Source organism: Stenella coeruleoalba (genome assembly GCF_951394435.1).
Source record: "Stenella coeruleoalba genome assembly, chromosome: 21".
Classification (NCBI taxonomy): domain Eukaryota; kingdom Metazoa; phylum Chordata; class Mammalia; order Artiodactyla; family Delphinidae; genus Stenella; species Stenella coeruleoalba.
Window position 1 is genome coordinate 22,415,352 of NC_137167.1, and position 14,736 is coordinate 22,430,087.

General features: G+C 40.9%; 2 protein-coding genes across 19 annotated transcripts in view; one reads left to right on the forward strand and one right to left on the reverse strand.

Annotated features, from left to right (window-relative positions):
* The window catches only part of TLR3 (toll like receptor 3), a 356,518-nt gene that overhangs the window by 173,328 nt on the left and 168,454 nt on the right, over positions 1 to 14,736 (reverse strand). The window lies entirely within an intron of this gene.
* SORBS2 (sorbin and SH3 domain containing 2) overlaps positions 11,437 to 14,736 on the forward strand; it is a 206,935-nt gene continuing 203,635 nt past the window's right edge. For 16 of the 18 annotated variants that reach the window (XM_079909161.1, XM_079909155.1, XM_079909159.1 and 13 more), the window contains exon 1: positions 11,437 to 12,165. The gene's annotated coding sequence lies outside the window, so the exon portion shown is untranslated. The remainder of the gene's footprint in view (positions 12,166 to 14,736) is intronic. The other 2 variants (XM_079909157.1, XM_079909158.1) reach the window with 1 other exon arrangement.

Consider the following 14,736-nt stretch of genomic DNA (forward strand, 5'->3'; position numbering starts at 1 on the left):
GATTTTAGGCACTTTAGAAAGCTGCAATAACTGCTGTAGATGACTGCTGGTCTGAAGCTGCTATACTTGACCTATAACCAGACAATGGTGTAAAGCCTGGGAGAGTCTGAATTAAGAAGCAACGCCTGCCTTTGTAGATACAATGAAATCATACATGTTTTCTCAGAAATTGATGACTGAAGAGAACATGCAAGTCCACAGATGGATCTCAGAATCCACGCCTGGGCATCAGACTGCCCACCGCCCACACACGGGGGAGGACGCATTTTGAAGTGAGAACGTGGGTTTGGAGAATTTTGCTTTGGAAGATTCTCCTGGAAAAAGCAATCAATCTGGAGGAGATCTGGTAGGATCTCTTCAACATATCAGATATATCCCTTTGTGTTATTCTGTTTCAACTTTATAATGGTAGATTCAGTCTATATCCAGTAGAAGAATCTTCTAGTCAGTTCAGCAGAGGAAAAAAAAAGCATCTAAATAAACATCTTGTTTGACATTTCCCATCAATTTCCTGGGAATTCACTCATTTATTAATTCGGTTCAGTAACATTGTCCATGCTTTAGTTCTTCACAGCCCCAACTCTGGATTGAGAGCAACAACTTTTTCCTCAAAAAAAATGATAATTATAACACCATAACTGTTATGGATTGAATTGTGTTCCCCAAACAGACATATTGAAGTCCTAAGCCCCAGAACCTGTGAATGTGACCTTATTTGAAAATAGGGCATTTGCAGATGTAATCAAATTAAGGTGAGGTCATAAAGCACCGGGGTGGGCCCTACTCCAATGATGTGTCCTTATAAGAAAAAGAAATTTGGACACAGACACACAGAGGCAAGATGATTCTATAAAGATCAAGGTAGAAATTGGAATTATACTGCCACAAGCCAAGGAACACCAAGGATTTCTGGCGACCACTAGAGGCTAAAGAGAGGCCGGTAAGTCTCCTTCCTTGGAGACTTCAGGGAGAGCACGGCTCTGCTGACATCTTGACTTCAGGACTTCCAGCCTCCAGAACCCTGAGATGATATAGTTCTGTTGTTGAAAGCTACCCAGTTTGTGGTACTTCGTTACAAAGCCCTAAGAAACGAATACAATAACCATAACCATTTCGGTGTGCAAAACAAGTCCCATGAAGGTTAAGCAAGTTACCCAAGATCACCTAACTAGTTAGAGCTACTCCTTATCTCACAGGAGGTATAGGCTGTAGACTGTTCATTTCAGGTCATTTCTCTTCAACAGCTGAACAAAAGTTTGAGATCCAATACACTGAATTCTCTACTTGGCCTTTATATCAAACCATAGACAAAACAGTCTGACTCACTCGTTTAAAAATCTTGATTCCATAAATATATGACCTTGAAAAAAGACCAAATAAAAATAGCACCCAATGCCTACATTTATTCTGTTCTTCTCTGCTCTTACTATACTTTATGGCTAACATTTTTTTCCCCTCAGTCTCACGTGAATTGAAAAAATCATATAAAACAGATTCCCACCTTCTCATTGAAATTATCTTTATATTCATCAAAGCTTCCCCTGGAGAATATATTAGTAAAGCTCAAATCTTTCTTTGATGTTTTTCATGATCATTATTACTATTTTTAATAATTGTTTTATTATAGATAGTCAGTTTATCGAAGAGTATACAATCAAACACAAGTAAAGAAATTTTGTACATCATCCAATCACTCATTTTTAAATATGGTTAATGTTTAGTGTAAATCCTGACTGCCCTTCTTCCTTGACACTATGTCCCAGATTTTACTTACAAAAATGGAATTGTGTTACTGCACATTTTTATGGGCTTATTGCTGTTGCTGATTTTTTAAATATAACATGAGCATCTTTTGTGCTATAAATAGGAACATTTTTTGTTTAAAAAGTCAAATAGGATCTTTACTCCAGGCCTTCTCAGAGCTTTCAAGATGTATGAGGTCACCATGAAACTAATAAAGAGACATGGTTTGCAGGTTTTCCCACACATTTTTGGCCTGTGGTGCCCTTTTTGAATAGCCTTTCACAGAACACATTTTGGAAATATCATACTACATAATTACTTTTAAACACTGAACATCTCCCATGGTGTGGAGGAACTGTGATCTATTTAATCATTTCCCTATGACAGAAATCAAGTAATCATCCTCTTTAATGTACTCCCTGCCTACTTTGTAAAATTCCCGTCCTATTTCTGAAAGAAAATATCATCTTTCAATAATCCTAAGATGCACATTTCTGCCATTTAAACATCCCAGGAAACAATACGCTTATCAGCTAGGCAGAGGCAGTCATGCCACCCTCGCCATGTGCACGTACGTCGAAACTCACTGAGTGTCAGGGAGTCCTGAACACAGAAGATGTGCACCCACTTTAAGCAGTGCACCTGTGCCAGCAGCTCTCCTGATGGCATAGAGCAGTGCTTCTCAAACTTTGGGCGTCATAGAATCTCCTGGAAACACAGCAAAGAATACAGAAGCCCAGGCTTGCTGGAGCAAAGCATGGGCCTGGGCCTCTATTTTTTACCACTTTTCTAAGTGGTTCTGAAACATGCCAAATTTTGAAAACTACTAAATAGATGATAATACTGTGTGTGCTGCAGGGAGGGAGAGAGGGCATCTAAATGCCATTCAGAGGAGTTTAACACTGAGCGTGAGGAATTTTAAGAACAACTTAACTACTTTCCCAACTTTTTCTTTCTTTCTTTTTTGTATGCCCAGAGTGACAGATGATGAAATTTAATCCACATATATTTAAAAGAGCTATTCCAACAAATAATAAAAATTCGAACATAAAACGGAATGTTACAATTTTACTGGCAAGTTTTTTTTCTCTTTAGAGGAACATAAAATACTGATATGTCTTATGATTTATGAGTCCTTCATTTTGCTGGCACGTCTCTGGCACCTAATATAACCTCACATAAAGATGTTCAATAAATGTCTGATAATGATGAGTTATAAAAAGTAATCAAAACATACAGCCCTATGAGTTGCTCCATTAAAATATATTGCCTAGGGACTTCCCTGCTGGCGCAGTGGTTAAGAATCCGCCTGCCAATTCAAGCCCTGGTCCGGGAAGATCCCACATGCCGCAACTAAGCCCGTGCGCCACAACTACCGAGCTTGCGCTCTAGAGCCCATGAGCCACAACTGCTGAAGCCTGTGTGCCTAGAGCCCATGCTCTGCAACAAGAGAAGCCACCGCAATGAGAAGCCCGCGCACCGCAACGAAGAGTAGCCCCCGCTCGCTGCAACTAGAGAAAGCCCGCGTGCAGCAACAAAGACCCAATGCAGCCAAAAATAAATAAATAAATAAAAATAAAAAGCATTTACTAACATATTTTTAAAAAAATGTATTGCCTATGTAAACGTGTCCCAGAGCTATCTTCCTAAAGTACAAATATGGTCACATCTTTGTTCTTTTTAAAGCCCTATGATGGCTTCCCATTTCCTGAAAGATAAAGTCCAAAGTCCTGTACATGTACAAGAAAACATTTCACAAACTGTCTCATGTCTACCTTTTCAGCCTCATCTCCTCTCACGCCTGCCCCAGCCTGTGCTTTAGCTACACTTAATGTAGGTTGTACGAACTTTGAACTTGCTTTCCTGTCTCCGTCACACGTGCTGCTTCCTCAGCCTGGCAATCCTTTCCCTGAGCTCCCAGACTGGCAAACCCCTTGTCAACCTCTCGGTCCTCTTCAAGTAGAGCCCCTTCAAGAAGCTCCAGGACTAGTCATATTTCTCTGGCTCCCTGGGTAGATTTGTACCGAAGAGCAAATCACGTTGTAATGTAACGACTTAGGTCACTTGTACTTTCCTGCACTCAGAACAAGAGCTGTAAGTTAGTAACCTGACACCGGATGAGGTTCTTGGCAGGTAGTACAGGTTAAAGGAATGTTTGTTGGATTGAATGGAGGGGCGGCCATGGAGGAAGATACAATTCACCCGCGACTTCCCCAGGCTGTTCATTCATTCATTTGTTCATTCATCGTGCCTGTTTCTGCATACCGGGTGCTATGCTAAGCAACTGAAATAAGGTGAAGACTAAACAGACATGATTCCTGCTCTCATGAAGTATATAATCCAGCAGGAACTGGGCTGCCCCAGGGCCCTGTCTGTGAGTAGCACCGCTTTCAAAGTCCAGCTGTAGAAGCCTTGAAGAAAAATGTGACTCTTTCCTGAGGGGGCCACCCCGAGCTGATTCATATTATCTCATTTGATCCTCATAAAAGTCCTGTGAGGCACTCAGGGGATACATTCATTTCACCCAATTTATGAAAGAAAATCCACCAAGGCCCCTCACACATCTTACACTTACACATGTTATCCCCTTGGTTTACAGACTTTTTTCTATGTCTTTCCCTCATTAAGGCCTCCATGTCTTCCAACATACAGTTTAGGTGTCAACTCTTAGAATTCTTTATCCCCTCTCGTGCCCATCGTAAAGTGGTTTGTGAAATGATATTTTGTGCCAATTTAAACCCACAAGGACTGTTTACAAAGTTAATCTTCTTCCTTTGATACAGAAAACGTCCAAAAGGAGAACATTCTACCCAACTATCAGTTCAAGAAAACTATGCAGCAATTAGGACCTAAGTCTTACTTTTGATAGCATAGGAAATGCATTCTGCTTTGGATAGATTTGGTAAAATAATTACCATTCTGGGGTACAGTTCTACCCTGATAAAATGGAGCTCCCATCCAGTTTTCTGCAAGGGCACACAGGTCGTTCATTTTTTTCTAGCTGTGTATGCTGTCACTGTGTCACTGGGAGGCTTTTTAACTGCATCTACTAAGTCCAGTACATTTTGTGCCTTTGGTTTTTTGTTTGTTTGTTTTCGACATTTTTCTCATTTGGTATCAGACACTTGGATTCTAAAACATGTACCAAATCATGTATTACACAGACCTCATTATTTGCTCATTTCGATGAATAAATCTCACTGAACGGTTGCATCAGAAGTACTTCTAAAGGGCAAAGGTGACCCGCTCTAATTTTCATTCCTCTGAGATTTGTGCGTTTGCCTGCTGAGGGCTTTGGCAGCTGCCTCTTCAGAGTTTCCAGAGGCTGCCAAGTTTCACCTTGTGCATCATAATTTGTTTCAGTGGCTCAGGTGAAACCAACAGCGTTTGTTTTAAAGTGCTTCTCTCCAGGCGTTGTTTGCTGAGGCTGATGTGTTCCCTTACTAATTCAATAATGCGGTGACGGCAGAGCCCGATGGCTTTCTGTGGAGTCAGGCACTACGCCACGTCGCCACAAGGTACCTGGGAGCCACTGTTTCAATAGGAAACAATAGTGAGTGGAAAAGGTCCCTTGAGTTACACTTCGTTAATCTGGTCGGAGTGCCTCTCAGAGAACAAACCACGGCCCCTTGTAGGACAGTAAAAGCCATCAGCCTCCTCTTTCTAGGTAGCTGTTTTAGCTTATCATTATGAAGTATAAACAATCAAATTCCTTGGAAGCAAGTGCAGCTTTTTCTATATGGCTCGAAGAATCTCTCACCCTGTGGGCTTAATAAAAGCCAAGTGTGCTTTTCTCTGGGGGGCAGGGGGGGGCAAGCAAGATGCATTTGTGTATTTGTGTGTGTGTGTGTGTGTGTGTGTGTGTGTGTGTGTGTGTGTTTGTGGGGGGGGTGGTTACCAGGGCTGGGGGACTGGGGGGTGTGGAAGGTTCATTGTAGGTTAGCTTTTTCTTTTGTTATTGGCTAACACTAAGATTTTTTCCGCCACCTGGTACTGACACATATTAATGGACATTTTCAGATAAAGTCATTCTGGAAAGCTCCTGGTGTTATAGGCATCTGCAAGCCCAGAGCTTGATAAACCTGAAATGTTTAAAACAATGTTGTTATTATTAGCCAGCAAGACCAAGTTCTCTGGATTTAAGCCTGGCCAAATCTTCTTTCTGTACCTTCTGTTACAGTTTCCTCTTCCTCTTAATCTAGAGGGGATACAGAATTTCTAGTGGGTTCTGGTAACTACGAATGGAATTTACTTCTGTGGTGCACATACGGTATTTTTGTGTTAATAGATTTCACTTCACATTCGGCTTTTAAAAACAGTTTTATGTATCAGACATTTATATTCTTATCCCTTGCCCTCTGGCAATATTTTGTTCTTCAGTAATCATTTTCTCATTTGTAATTCATTCAATAAGTGGATTTCCATAAAGCCTTCACTCTGCTGGGTTTGTTTTGGTTTCAGGTATCTCTCATTTATGAAGGTCATTCTGGATCCTAATCAAGGTCAGACTTCCTCAAAGGATATGAAGGCATTTGATTAATAGCCTGTGACTAAGTTGGCTTCCCAGCATATGTTTCTTGGAAGATGGAATCTTAGAAATAAATCCCATTTGCTTCACAGAGGTCCTCCAAGCCTCTTTCTAATCCCATCCAAGGTAGCTGTCACACTTCCCATCTTGGTCCCATTTAAAAGCACATTTTTCATGTTATTGCTAACATATCTAATTATGCAAGATTTAGAAAGATCTTTTGGCATATTCTATGTGTTGCTAGGAATTAGAAAATTCAGTCTAAGCTTTATAACAGTCTGTGCTACCCCATTAAACAAACCATGCTCAAGTTCTGTTCTTTAAGTTGTATAAAGAGCTTCTCTGCTCTATCAGGGACAGGATCCCTTAGAAGACTGTCACCCAGCTGTGGAGTCTGCAGGGATAGGTGTGACTGGAGAATATATTGCTTCAGTCAACAGTGATCCTGCTGAATTTTTATAGCAGTGAAGCCGGATTAAGAAGGATTTCAATATGGGAACCAAGGGATAAGTGGCTTATATCAGTATAAGCAGTAAATGTAGGGAAATATCAAACTTCTTTCAAGAAAGTGCAAAATGGGACTTCCCTGGTGGCGCAGTGGTTAAGAATCCTCCTGCCCAGGGGACACGGGTTCGAGCCCTGGTCCGGGAAGATCCCACATGCCGTGGAGCACCTAAGCCCATGTGCCACAACTAATGAGCCTGCACTCTAGAGCCCGTGAGCCACAACTACTGAGCCCACATGCCACAACTACTGAAGCCCGGCGCCTAGAGCCCGTGCTCCACAACAAGAGAAGCCACCACAATGAGAAGCCCACGTGCGGCAACAAAGAGTAGCCCCTGCTTGCCACAACTAGAGAAAGGCCGAGCACAACAACAAAGACCCAACGTAGCCAATAAATAAATAAATAAATAAATAAGAAAGTACAAAATGTTTCTAATACTCTCTACCGAAGTAGCCTCTTCATAATATCAATCATCATTGTCATCTTAGTCTATAATTTATCAACTTTACTTTTAACTTTGATAAACGTTCTCATCAAGTAATCTTATCTTAAACCTGTGTTTGTTTTGAACACTATTTTATTCTCATTTTATTTCATTTTTCAAACTTTTTAAAAAATTTATTTATTTTTGGCTGCGTTGGGTCTTCGTTGCTGCACGTGAGCTTTCTTTAGTTGCAGCAAGCGGAGGCTACTCTTTGCTGCTGTGCGCGGGCTTCTCATTGCGGTGGCGTCTCTTGTTCCGGAGCACAGGCTCTAGGCGCACGGGCTTCAGTAGTTGTGGCTTGCAGGCTCTAGAGTGCAGGCTCAGTAGTTGTGGCGCACAGGCTTAGTTGCTTCGGGGCATGTGGGATCTTCCTGGGCCAGGGCTCGAACCCATGTCCCCTGCATTGGCAGGTGGATTCTTAACCACCGTGCCACCAGGGAAGCCCCATTTTCCAAACTTTTTATCTTGAAAACAAAGAACTTCAAACTTACAGAAAGATGGAAAGAATAATAAACTAAGTTGGAAATATCCTTCACCTAAGATTTACCAGGTGTTAGTATTTTGCCACATTTGTGTTAGCCCTCGATAGATAGAGAGATAGGTAGGTAGGTAGAATGACAGATATAGATGTACACAGGTTATAGGTATAAATCTATCTTCTATCTCTTGTTATAAGAGCCAAATTATACTGCAAACACACACACATAAGACATTATTACACATTATTATTCTTTCTGCTGAACCATCTGAAAGTAAGTTGCAGAGCCCCTGGCCCTTTACCCTAAATACTTCAATTTGTGTTTCCTAAGAACAAAAACATACATTTTTCAAACCATAATATAGTATGAAATGGAAACATCACTGTTATATACCATACAGTCCATATTCACACGCACCTACTGTCTCCATGGCAGGCTTGATGGCATCTTTTTTTCAGATCTAGTGCCCAAGCCAGGGTCACACACTGTTTTCAGTTTCTCTCGAGTCTCCTTTTATCTACATCCGTTCCTCAGCCTTTCTTTTTCTTTCATGATACTTGCTATTCTTAAAATAAAAGTAATCTTAATTTGGAAAGGCACTTTTGCTGACAACATTTTAGGGGGATGTGATTTATATGACTTTAGATTTTGTCTTAGAAAATCATTCTTATATCACGGTTGTGGTAGTATACACTTCCATACTGAAAAAAAATTCTGAACAGGGATTTTTACCCACATTCTGTGTAATAAAAACCAAAACAATTAGCAGTGAATTACTGGTTCCCCTTTATATATCAATGGGTAACTTACTAACTTTTAATTATATAGCAAATTTAATTGTAATGTTTAAATATATAAAACATTTGAAAATACCTTCCATGGGCATTTTGTTTAAAATTCTACATTAAGACAGCAAACCTCAATAGAGAAAACAGGCAAGAGGTATGAACAGGAAATTTATAGAAGAGGTAACGCAAAAGACCATTGAACATGAAGAGATGTTCAATTTCATCAGTAATTAAAGAAATGCAAATTAAGATGATAATGAGCTGCTACTTTGCACCTACTGTAGTGGCAAATATTTGAAAACTATATACTGCCAAGTGTCCCTACCATAGCTGATGGGATCAAGGACTGGAACCTGACTTAGGGCAGTCCAGGTATACAGCTGCTGGCAACTTATGAGGTATCTCCTCTGGCTCAGAAAGATGAGGTGGGACGATCATATTTGTTTCTTGGGAATCCGTATTTAGCAATGAACAAGTTAGAAGGGAGAAAAAAAGTCTGCTCTACATGCGGTAGAGCAGAACCAGAGGGCCAGAGCAACAGTGATGGGTCATGGCAGCCAGAGTTACATATGAGAGGAGAGGCTTGGGGTAGGTGATGAAGCCACAGCACGCACAGAACACTCAACCATCCCTCCCCAATCCCCACCCCCTGCCACACAGAGTGATTTATAATGATGAACAGAGGTCCCATGAGGGACACCATGGGAGCAAAAAGATTTGTCTCAGTTCTTACCAGCTTCCCAGTTTCTAATCCTGAGCAGCTTTGGGCGGTTTCTAGTTCTCTTCTTCGGTGGTTGATAGTTGATGGTGCCCTGGGGCAAGAAGCCACGAGATAAAAGAAGACCTTCAAAATTCCAAAGGAAAATGACTCCAAAGATTCTTAAACCTAGCCAAACAGTCACGTACAAGGGTAGAATAAAGACATTTTCAAACATACAATGAAAAGAAAAGCTACCCTAAGACACCAGATGAACTTAGGATGTTTCTTCATAACTTTTTTAAAATGCCAACATTTAATCAAAATCACTTAAATTCTTCTGAAGTTATAGTAAGTCAATAATGCATGGTATTGAAAAGATGAATTAAAACCCAGACCTCACACTATCCAGTCATTCAGCACCTGTTCAGACAGTGTTTTAGGTTCTCCTTCAAAATGTACTGAAAACTTAGAATATTCCAAGTATGACAAATAAGACATGGACCAGGTTGGCTTTCGGGGAGTAGACTGAGCAGTAGAGAAGTCAGACAAGAAAGGAAGACTGCTAATAACCTACGGTGCATGACAAGTGTGTAATAGTAGAGGTAGATTCCAGGTACACTGGAGGCACACAGGAGCCCCTACAAACTCTGCCCGTGGCTGTCTTTAGCGAGGTGGTCTGTTTGAGCAACGTGTTGAAAGATAAAGTCGGAGGCAGATTGGGATGGAGGCAAAAGGTGCTGGGGGTGGGGGGATGGGATCTGGCGGAGAAGCTTTTAGGAAGCAGGAACATCTGCAAGGCAAGGAAGCCAGAAATGGGATGTCATTCAAAATTGTTGAAACCTGGGGAATGAAGAGTAGAATATGAGGCTGACATTGAAGGCAGGGGCAAGTTCAAGAATAGCAAACTCAAAATAACTTAAGGGAAAAAGTACCTGAAGTCAGAGCAGGCTGCAAACAATGTGGAGTGGGAAAGGCCCACCCACGTTTCTTCAGATATGCTAACCTGAGCAGGCTCAGACCCTCCAACTGTGAATCTGTTTGGAGACAGAAGGAAAATGGGATCCCCACATCTGCATGCACAGGATTCTTATGCCTAGTAAAGTTAGGGAATTACTACTGGAGCAGGAGTCCTAACACGGGCTGGGAAATGCAACACTCACAAAACAGGAAATCGACGACTAGCAGCAAATGAAGGAAGTATCTATGTTTACAAGTGCAAAGTATTAATACAACTATTTCAGTCACGTCGCTAGAAACAAAAATAAACGGGATGGCGTCTTGAAAATATATCAAACAATATGACTGGTGACAGTATTAAAGGGTGGGGATTTTGCAGAAAGTATAAATGGTTAATGGTATGTATTATGAGAAATTCCCTGAAGAGGTGAAATTTTGAGGAAGGGTGGGATGTGATCCATCTAACTGAGGAAGCACAACTATTCCTGCTTGAAAGGTGAGATTTAAAGCAAAGCTTTTTTTTTTTTTTTTCCTTTTTTGCGGTACGCGGGCCTCTCACTGTTGTGGCCTCTCCCGTTGCGGAGCACAGGCTCCGGAGGCGCAGGCCCAGTGGCCATGGCTCACCGGCCCAGCCGCTCCGCGGCATGTGGGATCTTCCCGGACCGGGGCACGAACCCGTGTCCCCTGCATCGGCAGGCGGACTCCCAACCACTGCGCCACCAGGGAAGCCCAAGCAAAGCAGTTTTACTTTGGTTTGGATTTCCTGAAGTATTTTAATATTACACATAAATTATAATTGAGTTAATCATTTTCTGCAGTAGGAAACAATAGGAATTTTTAGAATTTTATTTTAAATTCTGTAGTACATAAAAAGTGTATTAAAATAATTAAATACATGGATCCACAGGTAACATCTTTGGTTATTTTGGCCACATATAATGAGCCATAGGGCTTTGTTTCAGCTAAGTGGCTACAAGATTATCACTGAAAAACAGAAAGTATAACTGTCCACATTTGCCAGTCTCCTTTACGCTATGACGCGAAGGTGGAAGCTGTTTTAACAATGGTTCCAATTACTGTCTCTACAGTGATTTGCATGTTATTAACCTGGATAGACCCGAATCTATCTATTGAGAAGGGCTTCGCTTTCTCAATTTCACATGAAGCACTGGCTCATATAACAAAAGTTCCTCCTGAAAGCTGAAAACTCAGAGCACTTGCACTATCGGTGAAATACTGAGAACGATAACAGAAGCTACCCTCCTCCCAAAATGATGAGTTTCATGAAAAGAAATTAACAAGCTGTGTCGTGCACTGCACGTGATCAGCCATGCTTGCTAAGTCTGTCTGTTGGTTGTTGCTATGACTACGAAAAGCCAGTGGAACCCAATGAGCTGTCTGCAGCAGTGCTGGGAGGACCAGCCATTTTACTTATGGAAAACAGTGTGGCATATTCCGCCGAGCTTTACCCTGGAAGAAGCATTTTTTAAAAAAATCTATTGAGGGAAGAGAGAAGTAGTGGGCATGTTAGTATACAATTAGTACAGCCAAGCATGCCTGCCAGCTGCCATTTGGACGAGCTGTCGACTGCCTTTCCTAGTAGCTGATTTGAGAACGTGGAATGCAGAGAGATAATGCTGCATATCTGCTATCAGACAGCAGAAAAGGTTTTTGTCTTGGGAAGGCTCGCCTTCCCTGCAATGTTATCTCAGCAGCTCTCTAGCTGCTTACCCTGAAAACTAGTGACCCCAAAGGAGGTGTTTTCGTCTGCAAACACAGGTCCTGTGCGTGGCTGTAGCATATGAGTGGCAAGTCTGAAAAAGCAGGTGTGTGCTCGGATGGGCACTGGACTGTAACGCAGGCGGACGCTCTCGGGTTTACCTGCTTCCTGTTAACAGATTGTTGGCTCAGAGAGCATCTGTCTGCATGCTGAAGCTGAGGCTGAGAAGGAGGTCCCTGTGTAGCCACTTGACTGACAGAGGTAAGCTTTTTTGTCCTTTTTCAAGCACAGCATAACAATAACTCCGAGCAAAACTTAACCTAAACATTTACAATCATCGTGTTCTTTGGATTTACCAAGGAAATACATACACACAAACACAAACACACACACATACATACATACACATACACAAAATAGTGTCAGAGACTTAGAATTGTTTCGGTAAGTTCAGGTTCTAGAAATTGTAATGATTTTTTAAAAAATTACTAATATGCCTTGGGGTTTAAAATAAATATTTGCTGTTTTAACAAACCACGATGGCCTGTCGTTCTGGACAGCCTTCATAACCAGCAACAATCTTTCTCCCTTAGAAACAATAGATTCTTTTACGACCTGCACTTTGACATACATTCAGTGAATTACGTGGAAAATCAGCAGCTCGAAAATTGTGAAGCATTTATTTTTAAGCCTCTGAAATGATGTATTTAACTCTTAACACACCTCTATATACGTTTAAATTAAGGAATTCCGTACCCTATGTAGGTCATAAGAGCCAGTGGCTTGTACCCTCGCGTATTCTGAGCACAGAGTCCTGGTGTGCTGTTTGATTTAGTTGCGGGTAGTTGTAAAGCAAATAGTGTAGGTACTGGAAGCTGCTCACGCGTCCTTTCCGAGTATCATGCATGCCACGCTAGCCCAGAGCACAACACCCTCATTGTGTTCCCTGGCTTGGAATCCAGGCAAAGAAAGGAAGTGAATCGCTGCATTGAGTTCAAGCATAGCTATAGTATGTGTCGGTAAAACTTCTTTTATTGCACAACTTTTCTCACAAGCAGATAGGTTTCAGAGATAGAGAGTGAAACCAAAAACACGACCCTCCTCCAACAAATGTACTAATATTTGCAATGGATGTTTGCTGTCCATCACTACGTGATAATAGCACAGACTTTGAACTGCAGTAGGAATTGCTCCTTACTGAGTATTTCTTTGATTTATAGTCTCTTAGGAACAAAGCTGTTACTGTGGATTGAAATTGGTCAGTCAAATCGAAATTCCTGGTAAAGAAATGACCGAATAATGATTAAATTGTTTCAGCAACATTTCAGTTTTACGTAAATCAGTTCTATTGTTGGTCTACCAGAAACGTCAGATCATTTAGAATTCTATGGAAAATATTTAGGGAAAAATATTTTGTTGAAAACTTTGAATAAAAACCTCTATGTGCTAAAGATGAAATCTAGTGTGAAATATAAAATAAATAGGATCTGAGATCTACTTCTAAGAAATATATTTTTATTTTCTATCCTTTTACCCAATATGTGGATGACATAGGAGTCACCTTTTAAGTATAATAATTTTCATTGCTACATATGAGCACACAGCACCTGTTTCACAAATACAGCAATGTCATTATGCCCTCAGATAAGACAGTTATAAAGCATAGGGAGAATATTTTTCAAAACTTCTCTTCTAAATGTCACCAATATTCAAGGTATAAAAATATTCAAAAAATTCAAGGTACAAGCAATCTCAGTCCAGAAAATCATCTCCAAACATTTAATAATAAGAGCTCTAACTAGGAATATTGTCTATTTGTGTGTGTGAGACATTGGGTAGGATAAAATAGTGAAACGATAGCATTGTACTTCACTTACGTTTAACTTTAAAAGGAAAGTTTAACTAATAGACCTAGTGTTAGGTCAAATTTTATAAATAAAGATATCAGCCAAGGAAGTGATTCTGCTATAGCAGGAGGAAAGGTGGAAAAAGTCTCTCTTCAATTTAATTCCTGTCAGAGCTTTACACGGCAAAAGGAATTTCTAGAATTAACACAGTGAAAAGTCCTGCAGCAAGAAAATGATTTTGCCTTAGTTTTTCTTGGGGGAGATTTTAGAAGAACCAGGTGTGGAAATACCTAAGGCTGTACCCTGTTGCCTTTGTGGTGGCAACATATGTGACAGGAGTCAGCCCCACTGGGAAGAGTGACACACAAACTTTATACCTGTACTTTTTTTCCCTCCATTAGTAACCTTTTAAGGTGATATGCTATGAAAGATTAGCATTGTAAGTGCACTTCTGCACCACACATCTACGTAGTTATTAACGCAACAATTTTGAGAACTAGACGCAGAGCTATAATCCCTATCCTTCAACACTCTGCACCTTGGCTTTTATCTATTTAGGTACTCTTAATTTCTGCCACTTCCCAACTCAGCTGCTGGCAATAGCAAATACTTTGTAATTTCCCAAACGCACCATACCAAACTTTTGCAAAGCCAGTCTCCTCTGTATAGACTTTTTCTTCAAATCTCCCCCGCAGCGGCAGCCACCTGCCATGCATCCTTCAAAATCCAACTAGAATGTCTCCCCAGACACTTCCTCGCCTTCTGCTTCGGCTACATCTGAATCTTATGTCTGTAGTTCTGGCTATTGCACCGTAGCGCATTTGTCTCTGCTCATGGGCTTCCAGAGTTTTACTGACCTCTGACTGTACTTTGTCCAGTGTCTAGAACTTGGCATTCAGACATTGTACTGGTAAGCTCGGACTTGACTGTTTTCCTATTAGTTACCGTAAATATAGGCTTGATCTCGAAAAAGAAGTCCTATTAT